At 41.5% G+C, this 17,638-nt stretch overlaps 1 protein-coding gene across 34 annotated transcripts in view; it reads right to left on the bottom strand.

Annotated features, from left to right (window-relative positions):
• JAKMIP3 (Janus kinase and microtubule interacting protein 3) overlaps positions 1-9,377 on the bottom strand; it is a 90,942-nt gene extending 81,565 nt beyond the window's left edge. For 14 of the 34 annotated variants that reach the window (XM_069797266.1, XM_069797273.1, XM_069797274.1 and 11 more), the window contains exon 1: positions 8,810-9,376. The gene's annotated coding sequence lies outside the window, so the exon portion shown is untranslated. Of the gene's footprint in view, positions 1-8,809 lie in introns of all 34 variants that reach the window. The other 20 variants (XM_069797290.1, XM_069797291.1, XM_069797292.1 and 17 more) reach the window with 5 other exon arrangements.
• Positions 9,378-17,638: the final 8,261 nt, after the last annotated feature.

The following is a 17,638-nucleotide window of genomic DNA, read 5'->3' as shown; positions in this document are numbered from 1 at the left end:
TGAAACATACAGGTCATATCCAGTACTGAACACCTTAGCATACTATCCAAGCACTAAAGATTATTTTTACAAGAAGCTCAAAGGGTAAAATCTTCCCAGGTACACCATGTCTTGAGGCTATGCCTTGAGGCTACTTCTACATTTCTTCCTATGCCTAGAAGTGGGTTCTGATCCACAATTTTAAATATCCAGTTGCTTTGTTAAAAAATAACTCTTTAATTAATTAGTTACGTGCTCAGCCCACACAGCTAGAAGAGCAGTGTTAGATAGCCGCAGCACCAAGGCAAGCTTGAGACACTAAAACTGTCAGAATCAGATCAGTCAATGGCTCCTTCTGTCAGTCACAGTGTTAAACCTGCAATGCAGGTGCATGCTCAGCATCACAGCAGCATGCTTCGTGCTGCAAGTCACTAACACCAAGAGGCCATAGACAAGAGCTGAAGGCCCGTTGCTGAACAGCTGCTCAGCAGCTTCAGCGCAAAGTCGGTCAGCGAGTTCGTGCCACTGCTGAAAAAAGGCAAAGCCCAGCACCAGGGGTGGCTGGAGTTACCTGCTTGGGAGTACACAAGAGATGGCCATTTCGGCATATGCTTACATAGGCTGGGTTATTCAAGAAAGTGCTATGGAAAACGCCTGCCCCACCTCTAGAACTGTTCATCCATATGTTACACAATGTGTCAGGAGCTGAGAGTACAGACACAGGGACTGCAGCACAGGGGTTAAAATTATGATAAACAGACAGAAGATACTTCCAATGCTCTTAAATCACACCCAGAGTTACTACATACATTCCTAGAAACAGAAGTATTTAAAGAAGTGGTAAAGAGATAATGGATGCTAAGGGAAATTAAAAGATAGGTGTTAAGCTTGAAGGTTGGCTGGAGGTAGGAGCAATGTATTTCACAGTTTCCAGGACAGTTTTTATTAGTAACTGAATTACCTGGTTTAATTTAGTGCTGGTATACAGTAACACCCTCAAACTCTGTTCCAAAGGTGCATCTGTTGTTTAAACAAATCATTGCATCTTTTGCTCCCCATCTTTCACTCATGATTTGGAGATTTACGTGTACATCTATTTCTACGTAGACATTCCTTCCCAGTAGGTACATCTACTCCTGAGCTGACTAACACTACTTGATACCACTGTTTGTTGATTGACATAGAAATATAAGCAGAAGAAAAATATTCATACCTGTATAATATTCTTCAGCATCAAATGCAGTTGTTGAGTGACTTATTTTTAAACGACAGTAACAAAGTTTTTAGCAAAGCACCTATTTTTCTTTAGTTTCACATGTTTATTCATAACACTGAGTTAATAAGCAACTTTTTCCCCCTCGCATAACTGTTATGCTCTTACAGTAAAATACATCCAATCATTTCTGACAGCATCAGGGAGATGGAAAGCAGTTACTATGTTGAGATGGACAACTAAACTGGGCCTGTTACTGATGCCCAGCCCCTTGCCAACACCAATGCCTATGAATAAGCGCCTTGCTTGTTGGGAGCCATTTCAGATTTTCCAAAAGCATGCAGTGCTGGTTTAAGTCTGCTCCTGTTGAGTATCTTATCTCTCCAGCCTCTAGCTTTAGCTGATGGAAGAAATTTCTTACACCTTTTTCTTCCACATGAACTCTGTACACACAGAAAATGCCCAACTTCTTATCTAGGAAAGGGAATGCATCTTGGGCCATGAAGATCATTTGCTCTCCACTCCTGATGTTCCTCATGAGAGGTTGCTAGAGATACTAGAGAGCAAACACAAACCATGCTGTAAGGCCAGCCCCTGCCTCCAAGGCCTACTTCACTTCCTTGCCACACATGCTTCTCTCTAATGCCAGATACAAATGGTCATAATGAAGTGAAAACAGAAAAAAAGTTTAACACCTATAGTTTCCTTCTCCCTAGCAAAATCCAGACTTTGCATTGAGATTACAGAGTCTCAGCTCTCCTAGGCTGTCAATGGCATAGGCTGTACCCGAAGAAGACATCAGCCCAGCACACACTACCTGCACCCACATTGACCGGTGCACGTGGTATGGCATTACCTCATTCTGCCATCCCCAACATGCTCCTGGGGCTTTCACACAGTAAAGCAGCATTCACAGCATAGACCATTAATAGAAAGGCAATGGGGATTCCCCAACCTCGGCTTAAGTTTTGGAAGAAAAAAAAAAAAATCATCACACTGTATTTCTCATAATGGTATGTATTTTGCAAGTAAAGGAGGGGAAAAAAAGTTTTATGCCAAGAGCTTTTCCCCAAATTTTTACAAGTCCTTTATCAAGCCTCACATTACACAGCAGCAGAGCTCACTCCGGCTGCCTGTAGGTGTTCTGAGGGTTTTATTCATCTTCCTGCTCTCCTGCGGCTTGGATGTGCCATCTCTGTCAATACCAAATTGATTTTCGCCACCTACTACAATCCTGCTGGTTACCAGGCACTTCTGAAGAAAGTTATTTCTCACACTTCTCTATTTCAGATTTTCCCTTTGAACAAAGAAAATAATAATAAAAAAAAAAACCAACCAAAAATTCACCCTAACAAACTTTGAGGGAAAAAGAGCATAGTTGCATTTTTCTGCTCCTGCTCTTGATGATGAGTCTGACACTCAAACTCAGTTACTCTCCCCATCCTCTGTGCTGTCTGCTTTGCCAGCCTCAGCCAGTCCAGACACCCTTACCCACTGCTTACTTCATGCGGGACAACACCAGGAGTGTATCAACCATTCCTCTCCTTTCCATTCCTCTTCAAATCTGTGATCTATCCCATTTTCTGGGTTGCTTGCTTCTTCAGTGTGTTTTTGCTTAATTTGTGATTATAAAACCTTACTAGGCCAAAACCATAAGCCAGCTTTAAGTGACACACAGATATTTTAGTAAGAGGGGAAGAGGGAAAAAAAACCCCAAACAAACCACCAAACCCCAAACTAAGAAAGCAACAAAATTACCTGTGTTTAGAAAGAGCTGCCTAGCAGAACTCCCCCAGACACCCCTGCCAGGCTCTGCCTAAAACCAGGTCACCACTTCTCAGCCTGCTGGGCTAATTGACAGTGTAATGAGGGACACCTGTGAGCAAACAACTAGTTTTTTAACTCCTGCAAAGCTTGTATGTATCCTAAGGGCAGTAAAACATAATGACATTTCCCTTCCACTACAAGCTTGCAAACCGGCAAAGTCCAAAGCTTTGGCAGTGATGTTTTTTTTCCCTATAAATCACATAAACTGGTATCAACAATATGGGGAATTGGAATTTCCACATGTGCAAATCCAGGAACCAGCCACATGTTCAGGAAAGCTTGGGAAAAGTACAGAAAACTAAACCGAAATACCTCCCTTTGTTTCAAACACTTGTTTTGATTTTTCTCTAACTGTGCTGCTGAATGTTGCCATCTGTGATCTCGGGTGACAAAAATCAGCCTTTACTATACTTTTTAAAGTGAACTAGTCTTTCTCAATGCCTAACCCATGGTTATGTGAGCTGTTCAACAATGAATACCAAATGAATTTACAGTCTATATTATGGAGCAGGAAAAAAATAAGCTGGGAGGTGAAAAAGACAGAAGCAGAATAGCCCAGTGTCTGACAGGGTAGTAAGTGCAGCTAGCCTCTCCCTGCCACCTTCACAACCTCTGCGGGCAAACCCAAACAGCACCTGATAATGCCTTGCATAAAATACTGAGAAAAAAGAAGACACAAGTAGAAGGTGAAGGTGTCAAACCGTATAATTAATCCTTCCACAAACAACATAAATAATATATCATTCACCCTGGCGTGACAAGACTGCCTTAGCCATCCAGGTCCAGAACCTGCAGGTGCCTACTGGAGCGCAGGGAAGTCTCCCGCCGCTCCCAGCAGCGCTCTGAGTTATAGCCATTGTGAGCCAACATCTTTGTGGAAACAGTAGATGTTTGTTTACAAAAACAAAATCCATAGTGCTTCCTTCAAGGACAACTGGTAAAATAGATAGCTTATGCAGTAAAAAGTTGTGATCCATCAGTAAAGTAAATTTTTAAGCAGCCATTCAAAACACTAAAAATCCTGAAAGTGCTTTGATTGGAGAGAAAAGCCTTTTAACAATGGCAAGCATTATCTGAGATAAAATGGATTAATATTGACCATTAAGTCAGTGTATTTTCCATTTACTTATTATTACTACAGATCAAGCTAATAAATTTTCCTTTAAGACCCTTTGCATTTTTACTTTACTCACTTCATGCAAGTATTTCCTTTGTAGCTTCCTCTGACTTTGCTTTGAATGCAAACTAGAGATCTTCAAACTTCAGTGATCATCACACAAGTCACAGCAGCAAGACCTGACTCACTCTCACATAACATTTACTGTCAGCAAGCTTCAACATGCTCAGTGTATTACCCCCATTTTCCAGACAGGGAAAGGCTTTGTGGAAAGTGGGTGGAAGAGCTGAGCAATAAGTGCAGTCACCTGCGCTCCCGACACCTGCATGTTCGCAGCCACATACTCCGTGTTCTGAACCATACATATAATTGGCCTTCCCATCCAACATTTCCCAAGGGATACCGTCAGGACAATCCAGCGTTACCTAGCATGCCAGAAGTAATTATGATATTAGACAGTAATGAAATAATGCATTGTGATTAATCATTTTATTTTGCTAACAACACAAGCAACATGTAAAGATAAAAATGCCAACAAGCATCTCATAAATCACTATGGATATTTACTGCTATGCACCAAATACTCGGTACTTGCTAGCTCCTGTCTTTGAACCAGGGCAAAATTCAGATATCACATTGTGGTACACAAATCTCTGCAATTCTCCAAAGTGACAAAGGCTGTGAGTATAACTTACTGTCTACTTCAACATACAAACATGACCGCATCAACTACATTTAGGGAATGTTTTTTTCCTATTCATGTGAAAATCTGGAACTTAGCCTTGGAGGTAAAGAAAAACCTGTGCTTTGGATGGTTATATTAGATTTCTACTATGCCTTCAAGTTTCTCATTAATTTTCTTTGCCAATATTTCTTTTCAGATAGAGTAAGAAAATACCACATACAAGAATGAATCCTGTACCTATAAAAGGCCAACATTATGGAACATTTTGATGGAACTTCAAAATCTAGTGTTATCCTGTGGTGTGAGCACCAGTTACTGCTTAGAAAACGCCTTCTGATTTAGTTTTATCCAAAAGGAATCCAGACTGTGGATGCTGAGACCATACCATCATGCAAACCAAAGTGCAAATGGGTATCTTCAAGGGATCTGCTTTAAAAGCACTGACCTCATCCAAACTAGACACATTCTTATTATAAACCATGGCTCGAATTCATTTGTTATGGAGGCAGCTAGAAAAGTAGTCTAATATCAAATGATTCAAATCATTATTTCAGTATAGAATTAGTTAAAATCCAAAATGTAGCAAAAGATTTACAGGAGGGCCATGGGAATATTAGTGTAAGAGTCCCACTAGAAGTTAGTGCAAATCAGTAAATCTTCAGACACGTTAGATATTTCACAAAGTTCTCCCTCCAGGCATATCCTGAGTCCCTGGAGTCAGTAAGATTTCTGACATTGGCTCGGTGGCATCAGAATCAGGCCTTTTGTGTGCAATTTCTTTTTAAATTAAACACGATTAATACAGTTTGTTTCAGATTTACATCCCAATAAAATATAGTATGTACCATCTGGAGTTCATTAATGCTGTCCTTTACCTATGGGACGTGCCAGGGGACACATCTATTATGCAACTAAGGGTCATGCAAGACAAAACAGAGCAGTCAGCAAAAAGATGAGAAGTCTTTTTGGTATTAAAAGCTCAAGTTGAATCAATTACATCTATACTGATTTTCAAAGGGTTGATATAGACAAATCAGGATTGCCACAGACTGATGGGCACTCTGAACAGCATCTGACACCACCGCAATCTTCCACAGCTAACAGTTTGCTCCGTAATCAATACCAAGCTACTTCCAGTGGAATAAATTCTGGCTATGAACTACGACAAATCAGTCTCGTGCAATATCCAACATCATTTAGGCAGCAGCTTTCCAGACCAGATGCAGGTTTCAATTAGTCCTGGGACATCTCATCCCAGTTAGTCTGGGAAAGCTCAGGAGACATCATCCTCCTTCGAAACCCAGACCCACAACCAGCTTCACCAAGCAGCAAGGCTTCCCAGCTGTGTTATGAAACGGCAACTGAGCCTGAAACCAACCACAGAACCCAGAAACATTAGTTAAAAGGATAGAAAACACACATTCTGCATCTTAAACTGACTCTTCTTTTCACCCGAGCTCCATGAAAAATAAGGTCCCTGTTTGCACACAACCTTGTCAAGGTCAAACGACCGTGGCACCGGTGGAATAGCTTGAAAAAGCAGCACAACAGGTTATTTATTGGGCTTAAAGAAAGACAACACTCCACACCCTGCCGCTTGCATGTGTGTTTGAGGAAACAAATTTTGTCCTCCAGACATTTTCTCAAGCCTTTCCGAACTATTTCTCCTCAGACACTGCCTCTGCTTTTATGGAGTACAAAAGGGAGGGTCATGCTGGAGGATATAGGAAGCTACATCGATGAAATTTATTGAACCTACATCTTGATTCTGTATCATCAGTGAATAACAAGTTCCTAATCACGTGTTCCTGGAAATAACGACTTGTGGATTTGCATAGAACTGAAGAGTTTTTTAAAAACCTACAAGGATGTCATTCTCCATTAGAACAATTTCTACAGAACTATATTAAATTCCTGAGATCTTTTGGGGTTTTAGGTCTATTGGACTACAGAGCACTTGGCTGTAAAGTGCCAAAGGAAAATCAAGGAATTACCTTTCTAGGTTAGATGCCTGGTAGAAATTGCTTAGTATTTTGCCACCAGTAATAGCCAACACTTGATGTTCTAGGGACAAGTAAACTCCCCTTTTCCTTCACATGCAGATAAATGCTACTAGTCAGTTGTAGTCAAATAAAGATAGGATTACATGAATGATTTAATTTGGAACTCTTAAGTATTGGCTAATATTTGGCTGTTTTTACCATAACATAGATTGGTACAAATGCTGTTATCTGTCTCAGAATTACTCAGTCCTGTTAGTGTCTCATAACCAGAGTAGTTGGATGGAATAGCTTTGTGTTCAAATCCTACATCCCAGTCAATTGGTTTGTGTAAAATTTTTAGAACCTTCTTTTTTTTTATTTTTCCATTTAAACTGAAACTCTGCTGTTGATTATACATGAAGAGCTACACTGCAGAAGGTGATAAACTTAGATGTTTTAAAGGAAAGTGTTAAAAAAGATCATTATTTAAAGGCCTTCACTTGTTAACATTCATTTGCTGACACTATTTTGAATTTGAGCCATCCACAATAAAAGGTAATATTTTAGAGATGAATTTTGAAAAAAAAAAAACCAGTGAAGCAAGGTTTTATTCTTCATATAAATTGACAGTGCACTTGGAAACTTTCTGAAACTTTACCAAGTAGGAGGTGTTGACAACTGTCACTTTCAGAGCGTATAATAAGGGAAAGATTTATAGGCATACAGTTCCATAAATATATTCAAGACTAGTATTTTTCAAGACAACCAATGGGCCTTAAGTACATTCTTAAAAGTCATCTTAAAATGGGGTGCTGTTTCTTCCATCAGGGCCTAGTGACAAATGTAACTTCCTCTAGTCAAGGCGTTCTTGTATCCTCATACCGGTGTCATTTGCCTTTTAATTCACCACTACAAAAGCTAAACTTTCTACCAGCCTCATATTTCCAGGTGAAGAACAAGCAGTTACTAGTCAGAAAGCTGACAAGAGCCAATACAAAATAGACAGAAAGTCCACTGCAAAAGTAAAGTGTTAAGACAGCCCCTACACCAAACTTTCAATTTCTGAGCATACTTTAAGCACCTACCATGTACTTAAACATACAGAGAAGAGCAGAAGCGTCGAATAGGTGGTAGGTTAGGAATGCTCTATGTCAGCTGAGAGCTGTGAGCCTAGACTGACAGCAGTGAATGTCTCCTGACAGTAAATTATTATTTTATACGACACACATTTCTCTGGAAATATCATGATGTGAGAAATAACAGACAAAAGTCAATCTGACTCCAATGTATTTGTTTTCTAATTTCTGTCTGCATTTTAAACAGTGTCAGTAGAGGCGCAGCCACATCAACTGAAAGGAAGAGAAATCTTGATGAGAGAAATGACATTTAAAACCACCAAAGGAGCAAGCAGCTGGAAAAAAATGAACTCTCTTTTTTTAATCTAACAGGTTAAACAGCACAGAATAGGAAGCAGTTCTCAAGATACACAGTATATGCACTGGAGTTCAGAAAATAGGAAATGTCCAAATCAGTTACTCAGGGAGAACAGTAACCAGATTACTTTGTTACAGTAATTCATCATAACTTATATTACTCTGAAACACCAACATTTACAGCTGCAGTGGAGATTTATCAACAATTACAGGCCCTGACATTTCAACTCAATCACATATGACGGAGACTCTATGAAGATCCTGACGAATAAATGGAGCAGGAAGGTGCAGCCCGCTTAACCAATGAAAGGCAGAGACATTATCTTCGATGGGCTTGCTCGCATCCTAAAGCAAAGCGGTTGCAAATTGGAGCTATGTTTATTAACCACACCAAAGAGAAACTAGGTATTAAGGGGGAAGAAAAATCCCAAACAGAATGCAAAACAGGACATTTGAAAATGGATTATACAAAGCCTTTAGGTAGCAGATGATTCATGTGTAACATAGATATATACAGAGAGAGCACACATTATGTACATATTTATATATGCATAAACATGTATAGGAACTAACCTCACAGGCATGCTCCGTCATGATGCACACTGCTTGTCTGCTTTACCTGAGGATAGTACCATTCCTTGTATGCAGTGCACTTCATTTTAAAACCTGTAGGCTGTTCCTAGCAGACAGATTTAAAAGGATTTTTACAATTCACACTGCAAAAGGCTTAAAAAAAAAAAAAATCCACCCCTGCTGCATAAGATTATATTTTCCATCTCTATCCTCTGAATAGTGGAATCAGATGAGAAATGATTCATCAGTCAGTCCAGGGAAGCATTTAGAGGACAGAGAAGAAAAAGAAAAAAAAAAAAAATCAACCATACAGTAAAATCTGCTCACCATGTACACACCCCCAAAGTGAAGAATCAGACCAGCCTAACTGAGGAGAAGCTAAAGATGAATTTCACAAGAAGGCTGCAGTTGCTGGGTGATGCACTGTAAATCCTGCTCCCTCCGGCGAAAATGAGCTCATTGCGAAGATCCAGCAGCCGCCCCTCAGCCATTGCAGTGTCACTGCAGCTTGCAGCTGAGTGCAGGCACGTCATCACACGAGCTCCCTGAAAACTGAAAGCCCTCCCTTTCAGAAATCTAAGTCAAGCACGCTGGTATAAAACCAGCTCACCTCCAACGCAGACTGACGTCCCCTTGTACCTGGATGTTGCTAGAAGGACTTGCATTTTCAGCTTAATTATTAAGCCAAAGATTTGCATCCAGCACAGACTGAATCTGAACAGAACTCCACCTGAAGCAGGGGCTAAATTACTGAATAGGGCAGAGAAGATTTGAAGGATATTTGGATTTAAAATAGCTAGCACCCATTGCACTCGCTCCTAGCAAAGGAGATGGAACCAAGTTATATGGAAAACCTTACATGTGTAAGTGTAGGGCCAGGCATTGGAGCTTATCTGTTATAGGGATGTCATTACTGAATAACCCCATGCTCTGAAAGTATGTGGAAATGGTAATATGGTGGAAAAAAGGCAGGTGTCTTTACAAACTCCTGTAAGGTATGATTTGGGAATTAAAGCACTGCAGATATGAAAAGCATGTCTTTAACCCCTAGCTTGCTGTCTCTTACTACTTTTCATAACTGAAAAGGTATCAATTTTCAATATTCATACTCACTACACTGAAAATTCCCCTTTACAGCAGAACTGAATAACAAATACAGATAAAATGAATGTATTTGGTTACAAGATACTAATAACAGCTCCACACTGCAAAATTATTTAGAAGTAAAGAGGATATGGGGCCTATTTATTTGTTTATCATATCTTCCTGACAGTGAAGACTGGGAACCATTCCCAGGGAATGTCAGTGAACTGCTGACAGGCATGACAGAGCGATCTGAGCACAGGACTGGAAAGCAGAAACCTACCCTGAAGCATGTTCTCAGTTTTTAGAAGGAAGGTGTGGGGTTTTTTTCCCCTTAAACAATACCTAAATATCTGGAATGTTCCATTTAAAAAACTGTTTCTCCCCGAGTCCAAAGCCCCTGACTCTGTGCAGCACCTGAGCGCAGAGGCAAGAAACATGTGCGACTTCTAATCAGATTCCTAGAAGCCTGTTCCTATTTTTGTGGTTAACCACTGCTGTATTTCTCATGCCCTCTCTCCCTGCTCCGCAGTTTAATTACCCTTTGACAAAAGCACACGTAGTGGCACTTTAAGAAAACCATGAGAACAAAATTTCTGTTTACTTCATAGAAACCCCTAGAAAGACAAAAATATGACAAAATTTCTAGTGATAGGAAGCTGCAAGAGCAGAATCTCTTCGGGTTTTTGCTATCAAAGTCATAGGCTCAAAATTTTCCTTTTTTCTGTCCATCCATACTGGGCTGCATGTTGTGAAACCGTAGTATTACTCACAGACACAGACTCCTCATTTACAGGGGTGGTTTTTCCTAAGCACCAGTCCTGGCTGCTTATCTGAAACTTTCTGCCTCTTTGGCATCCCAATGAAGTCAGTAAGGCTCTGTGCGAATACAACGCCAGTCTGCAGGATCAGTGCCTCAATCTACAAACACAGAGCTACTGAATTTGGTGTCAAACACAGGTGAAGGTGCACTACCAACTCCCAGAAATCTCCGTCTTCAGCTTTGACAAAAGCTCAGCACTTTCTTGCTCCTTTATTGCGCAAATACTTTTTAAAATTAGATCATCTGGCTACAGCTCAGCCCACGCCATGATGAGCAGACCACCAAATCACACATGCTGCAGCCTGTTCCCCAGTTTCACCCAGGAACCATCTCCCTCAAGACACAAGGATTGGCTGTGGCTCTGACGAGAGCTGTACAAACAATAGCTTTTGAACCATTGGATAAATAAAACTATTTTCTATTTTTAGAGTTGAATTGCAGCATTTTGTGGGAGTTTGTAAGTAAAACAAATAACATTGAAAGCAGTGTTGTAAGTGATATAAAGCAAGAGGCCATCGTTAGTTTACATCACTCAAAGAATGAGTTTTTGTTTTTCAGCTGGCAAGTGGTAGAGAAAAAGCATTCTTCTGGCAATTTCCATTTACTGAGCTGTATCCACTGCAGGCTTGTCCAAAGCACTCCACTGCACAGTGCTTTATCACGCAGAACACAAATGTTAATGAACTTTAAAAACCTGAAGTTAGCAAGTAAATAAGAGCTGAAAAAAATTGCTATGCTCTACTTTTCTGATTCATAGTAGAAGCAGTCAGGATTTCATCCATTTTAGAGGTTGAAAAGCAAACCAATAGAGGTCTGGGTTTTGTTTTTAACATTCTGATTCCTGTCTTTTTCAGCTATCTCAGCACAGTTTACAACTCATCTGTAATACAGATCAGCAGGTCAGCCATGTGATTTTACACGTAGCACTCTGCGCAGCTATCTACAGAAACTGGGCATGAATCTTTTCCTCAGCCTCTTACTCAGTAATTGCTACAGATAAATGTGAAAGACACTGTACAAAAGGCACAGCAAAACCCTGGGATTGCAGTAGTTACGCCAGAGGCTTTTTTTTTTTTTTTTACTCTCCAAATGGAACAAAATGAAACCTCCTTAGTCAAGAAAACACTGTGATGACATCTTGAGGTAAAGGGTATTAAGCAATGCTTGATAACCGGGGACACTGCTCTGCTGAGGAATATGCAGATGGCAGGAGTAATAGATATCAACATTCACTCCAGATCCTGTTCTGCAGGGGATTCCTTTGCACCTCATCTTCTGGAGCAGAATGATGACACCTCGGGGCTACAGCCAGATAAAAGATGTTCTGAGAGAGCCATTCTTTACTTGTCTTTCAGGTAAGCTTTGATCTGCATTTCTAATGTCAAACCTCGTTCTATGAGCATCTTTAAGAAGTAAGAGAGTGATATTTCTGAGTCCTAACGTTAGAGTATCCATCTGAATATCTAAAATTAATTAAGTCCTACTTACAGTCAATGAGTCCTGTTTCCTGCACCTGTCCAGGCTGCAAAGCCAACTGATGATTCTGTAAGGAATGAATAATAGTAATGATCAGATTTTTGTCACCGGGCCATCAGAAATTGCTGTAGGAAAGAAATAACACATAGAAAAGAGACAAGCATATGCAAGAAACAGCGATGCATGCTCATAAATTAAACTTGAAGAAATCAAATCTTGCAAAAAAGTAACAAGATTGGCCCAAATAAAAGACTCGGGCTCTTTTGCACCAAGTACTGGTTTTATTTCACCTGTAAGAGGATCTCATTTCCTCTGTCCTCTACCCCTGTATCATAGGACCATAGAATAGTTTGGGTTGGAAAGGACCTTAAAGGTCATCTCGTTCCAACCCCCCCGCCATGGGCAGGGACACTTTCCACTAGACCAGGTTGCTCAAAGCCCCATCCAACCTGGCCTTGAACACTTCCAATGATGGAGCATCCACAACCTCTCTGGGCAACCTGCTCCACTGCCTCACCACCCTGTAACGCAAATGCCTTTTAAAACCTAACATTAAAAATTATACAAAAGGAAACTTCTCTGCTCGTTTAGTTTCTCCCGAATCCTGATGGATTGAAGAGACATTCTTTTACTCCTCTCTGCTTCATTACTTACAAGGTGTATGTCCCATTCACAGTCTTTCTGCCTGATTCCATGAGGTCAGCCGACACTAGGGCTGCCAGAAGAAATGCACAAAATCAGGGTCCTCACCAGCAGCTTTCAGGACTGGTGACATTTGTGGCTACCGTTTTGTTGGGGGCTTCAGGGGTGGTGGGGAGCAGCGCTCAGGTGTGGAGGCAGGCTCTGGCTCAGGTCATGCCATCCCAGAGGCAGCTCAGGGGGCTCTGAACCTGTGGTGCCAGCAGGCTTGGGGTCCCCAGCAGCACCCAATGGCTTGCGCCCAACAGTTTGATCAATCTTACCCACTTCTAAGCTAATATATGCCAATTTAAGGTTGTCTACATAAGACTTTCCCCATTTAAATCACTTTAGAAATACATTTGCTTAAACTGGTATGATTATTGTGTGTAGCCCTAACCCCTAATTCCTTTCCTTCTTTAGACTGTGTATTAAATCAGATCATTAAATTCACTGTGTCAACATTGTTTTGGTTTTTAAATCTCAGATATAAAGAAGTCAAACCAATAGACTGTATATCTATTAGATCTCCTCATGTCAACAGCGTGGCTAAGTATGAACAGCTCAGAAATTAGTATCTCAGAATAGTTTGGTAGTTAATGATGAATGCCATTCCAAGAAATGCACAGCATAAAAATATACATACTGGTTTGATTTCCAGAGGCAGCCAGGAAGGTTAATAAGTAAGCCATTGTTGGCAGTGAAAAAAACAGAGGAAAACAGGTTGTTCTCAGATTTCAGCAGGCAAGACAGCAGTACCTTGCTGCTAGAGAGGACTAGGAGGCATGTAATGAAAGCAGTGAGCTTCATCTCTTGTGTTGTGCAGAGTGATGTCACCATCTGAAGGGATGTAGGCACATTCTCCCAAATCAGTCCTGAGACTGCCCTCTGGTTGCACCTATCTTACACTGTATCCATTATAAAGTTGGTATAGATTACTTTGATTTAGATCAATAAGAAACCAAAGAAACTTCAATCAATATTATCCATTTTTAAACTAACTTAAGTTTATAATCAGTTTGAGATGACAAACAGTTTTTTGTGTAATGCCTAAAATAATTGTTCCTTGTAACTGTTGCAAGGTGCCACATCACTCCAAAAACACATGCTTAAAACTAAACACAAAGTTGAAGTTGTCTGACTGGCAAGCGTGACTTCATAATGATCTAAAAATATTGCCTTCTTTAGTCAATGGTGGAGATGGGTCACTGTCTCTGATTTAAAAGGAACTAATCAATACATGATTGTTCTGTTGACATGCAAGTAAACAAAATTAAAGTGAGTTCTAAACTGAAAGAGAATCGCAGCTTAACAAATCGATAAGCTTTTAAAGATTTCATCCAATACAATTTACAATTTTCCGTGATCACAGCAGAGTGCTTTTCTGGCAATAACCAAAAATCTTTTACCATAAAGATTTATATGAAAATAAATGCATTCACCTAATTACAAATGAAAGATCCCAGAAGTAAGCTGTCACAGCTGTGTTGTGATATCTACTAGTACAGAAGATTAACCTGACCCTGTTTTATACCTGCCTTAAAGCAGAAAAGGCTTGTGGTAAATTGATTTCCTGAAGGGAAGATGTGGCAGTACATCCGTAACAGAAGATCAGTCAACAGAAAACAGGACAAAGAGAAAGTGAGTGTCAGAGATGTGTTGTGTGGTGGGGACATTTCAGTGCTGGGTGGCAGTAGAAGCACAAGGCTGTTTGCAGAGGCTACCTGGCGGAGTCCTGGCAAGCAGCACTGGCACCTGACATCTGCACAACACACACTGCACCTTTGGCTGCCTCCCTTGGAAGGACTTTGAAATTATTCTAATCTTCCTTCTTGAGGGCTAGCACTGAAGAAAGGGGCTATTGCTTCTTTTTGTCAAGGTCTGAAGCTTTTCTGAGCTTGTTCTCATCCCCCTTGACTTGACTGGGTGACCAGTCTCTCTTGCCTCGTCTCTTCCCCCAGGCCAGGCGAGCAGGGTAGGGTGGTGACAGGAAGCAACATGCCCCATCGACAGTCCAGCGATCATCAGGCAAAGGCATGTCCATAAACCCGGTCAAACGATCCAAATACTCCAGCAGCAGGGCTGGGAGCAGGCACAGCACCTGCGGCACTGCTCTGAATGGGAGCAAAGGCCCAGGGATGGGCTTCACCGGGGCTCCAGGGCCACTGGCAGAGGGTGGGTGGGAGGGGGCCCAGGGGCGGTTGCTCAGGGCTGGGGGGCCACCGGTGCACCCAAGGCTCTGGCAGGGTCTCTGGAGAGTTTATTCCAGCTCTTCAGCACAGGTATTGCATTTTAGGCACTTACATGTATTTATTATAACTACCCATGTAATTATACCTGCTACACCTGTAATTACACCTAATTTTTTTCCCATTAACTTTAGATGACCAAAGTCAAAGCAGACTCTGACCCATGGTTTGCAATATTAATTATTTTTCATAGTCACAGAAGTGTTGACAGGAAAAATTCCTGAAAATTTAATTTTAACACTTCAGTCTTTACTACCCAAATGATACCTTTCCCAGCAATTTATGACATTTTTTCTCTTCGTGTAATTAAATTTTTTTAATTCAAGTCCCTCGTCTGTGATGTTTAGGATAACGATTACTGCAAAATCATAAATGTGCACTCAGAGGTTAAACATAGAGCCTTTTCCCTGGTGTTTTGTTGTTATAACTTTGCAACATTATAACAGTGCTGCTCCTTTTGTTTCAAAATAAAATCAATTCCCCCTCCTATAAGGTGGAGAAAGTGATTTTCTTTTGGAACCAACCGAGTTTGACTGACACCCTCACTGGAGTGTACTCGTGAGCACCCAGCTGTGCCCCCCCAGCCTGCCCAGTGTGCACGGACCCAGGCCTGTGTCTGGTGGTCTGGCCAGGACTCCTTGCAGCGATGCTGAGGATGAGGGAGTACTGTCAAGTATTGGTAGAAATATTAAGCACTGTTTTATTACGAATGAACAAAGTTCCTAATTCAGAAGAGTTGGCCCACAGGCCGCACATTCTTATTGCAGAATGTTGCTGGAAATCCCTTAAGAGAATCTCTGTGCATTAATGGTAGCAGGTAGAGCATTGCTCCAAGTTCCCTCTTATACCTCTCCCTTTTGCTTCACCCAGCACACTGGGGCAGCTGAAGCATCTAATGACCTGTAGGCAATTTCAATACACTGGACACCAGCTACGTATTTCCACCACGCCAGAAAAACAGTGGGCTTGAAACTACAATGCCTTGTCTTACCTTCCCATACAGTTGCCCAATTATAAAGTGCATCCTGCAGAGGGGAAAGGTGGGATCAGCTCCTCTCTTCTTCCCAGGAGAACAACAGGGGAGCAACTTCATCAGGAAGCCCTAACAGAGCTCTGTGTTTTCCCAAATGCCTCCTAGAGAAGAGCCTGTTGCTGTCAAAAAGCCAGTAACAGAGGAGGCCAGTTTGGAGACAATGTGATATCTGTCCTGCCAAAACAAGCAACAGCCTGTTGCAAAGACACTGCTTCACGTAGTGTATGCTCAGGGTTTGCGCAGCACCACATGACAAATACTTATCAGGGTTTTTTCTGCTAGTAGGAGATACTGCCAGAGCACGTTTCCGCCTGTGACGAGTATGGTGGGGTTACTGGTGGTTCCTAGAGTGGAGGAAAGCGCTCTTAAGGTCTGTTGATTGGGGGATATCCAGTGGCTGTCAATCTTTTTTTTTTGGTGGGAGAAGACTGAAAAGGTGATTGTGTCAGCTGGATTGCAGTTGCTTTGGTGACCCCCTCCTTCCTCCTGAGCCAGCCAGCCCATATTCGTGTCAATACAGCATTGAGCTTTCTGTTCCATAAACACAGCCGCAGTCTCTGAGCATGCAAGTGTAGTGTTCACATGGAGAAGACTAGCACATTCCTGGAACGATGAACTTGCTTTTCTTTTCTGTGTTCAGGGCTGCCTGGATTTCCTTTACTGAGCGGGGTGCCAAGGGAAGATTCCTGGGCAGCAGAGAGCAGCAGAGAGCTACAAGATGAGCGCCAAACCCAAGGCAGCCTCCAGCTTTCAGAGCCGTGTCTGTGCCCGTCTATCGAGCCTAGCACGTGAGGACATAATAAATAAACGCATAAACATAAGGAACTTGCTTCTTGAACAGTTGTTCAATTAAAAAATATATTTTGTTCTGCCAAGGGCAATTTTTCCCTAAGTTCCTTAGTAGAACAAAATTGATTTTTAATCATGCAAATTTCTCAACAGATTTTCTGTGCTCAGGCATAACAAAGGATAATTTAGGCATTGGCGTGCTTGGAAAGGCTGATTGCTGAAGGGGCTGTATATACACCACCTCTCACTGCTGCCTGCCTGGGAGGAGCGTGGCACTACAGCAGCCCTCCAGCTGTGCCCAGATGTGCGGCTGCCAGGACAAGCCTCTGCACCCCTACCTGTGTGCACAGTGCACGGCTCATGGACTAGTCTGGAGAGCTGCCCTGGGGTTATGCAAAGAAAGAAGTACAGATAAGGTCCTATTTAAAGTTCTCCCTTAGTCCCAGGAGGCCTAAGGCTGAGGTGTGGAAAAATGTGCTAAGGATGGACTAAAAGCTGGACAACTGACCCTGAAAATGTCTTCATGGGCCAAACTGTTACTCCACTTTGTCCGATAATCCATTGGCTGTACTGAGTATAATGCACATATTAATAATATCCTGACCTTGTCTTTCTGGGAAGGTTTGAGGTTAATACTCTTTGCTATTATAGTAACTCACTGAAAAGAGTTCTCTCTATCTCACCAGAAGATATATTTT

Source organism: Haliaeetus albicilla, chromosome 11, assembly GCF_947461875.1.
Source record: "Haliaeetus albicilla chromosome 11, bHalAlb1.1, whole genome shotgun sequence".
Classification (NCBI taxonomy): Eukaryota; Metazoa; Chordata; class Aves; order Accipitriformes; family Accipitridae; genus Haliaeetus; species Haliaeetus albicilla.
The sequence above is the reverse complement of the archived record's forward strand: the minus strand, read 5'-3'. Positions and strand labels throughout refer to the sequence as shown.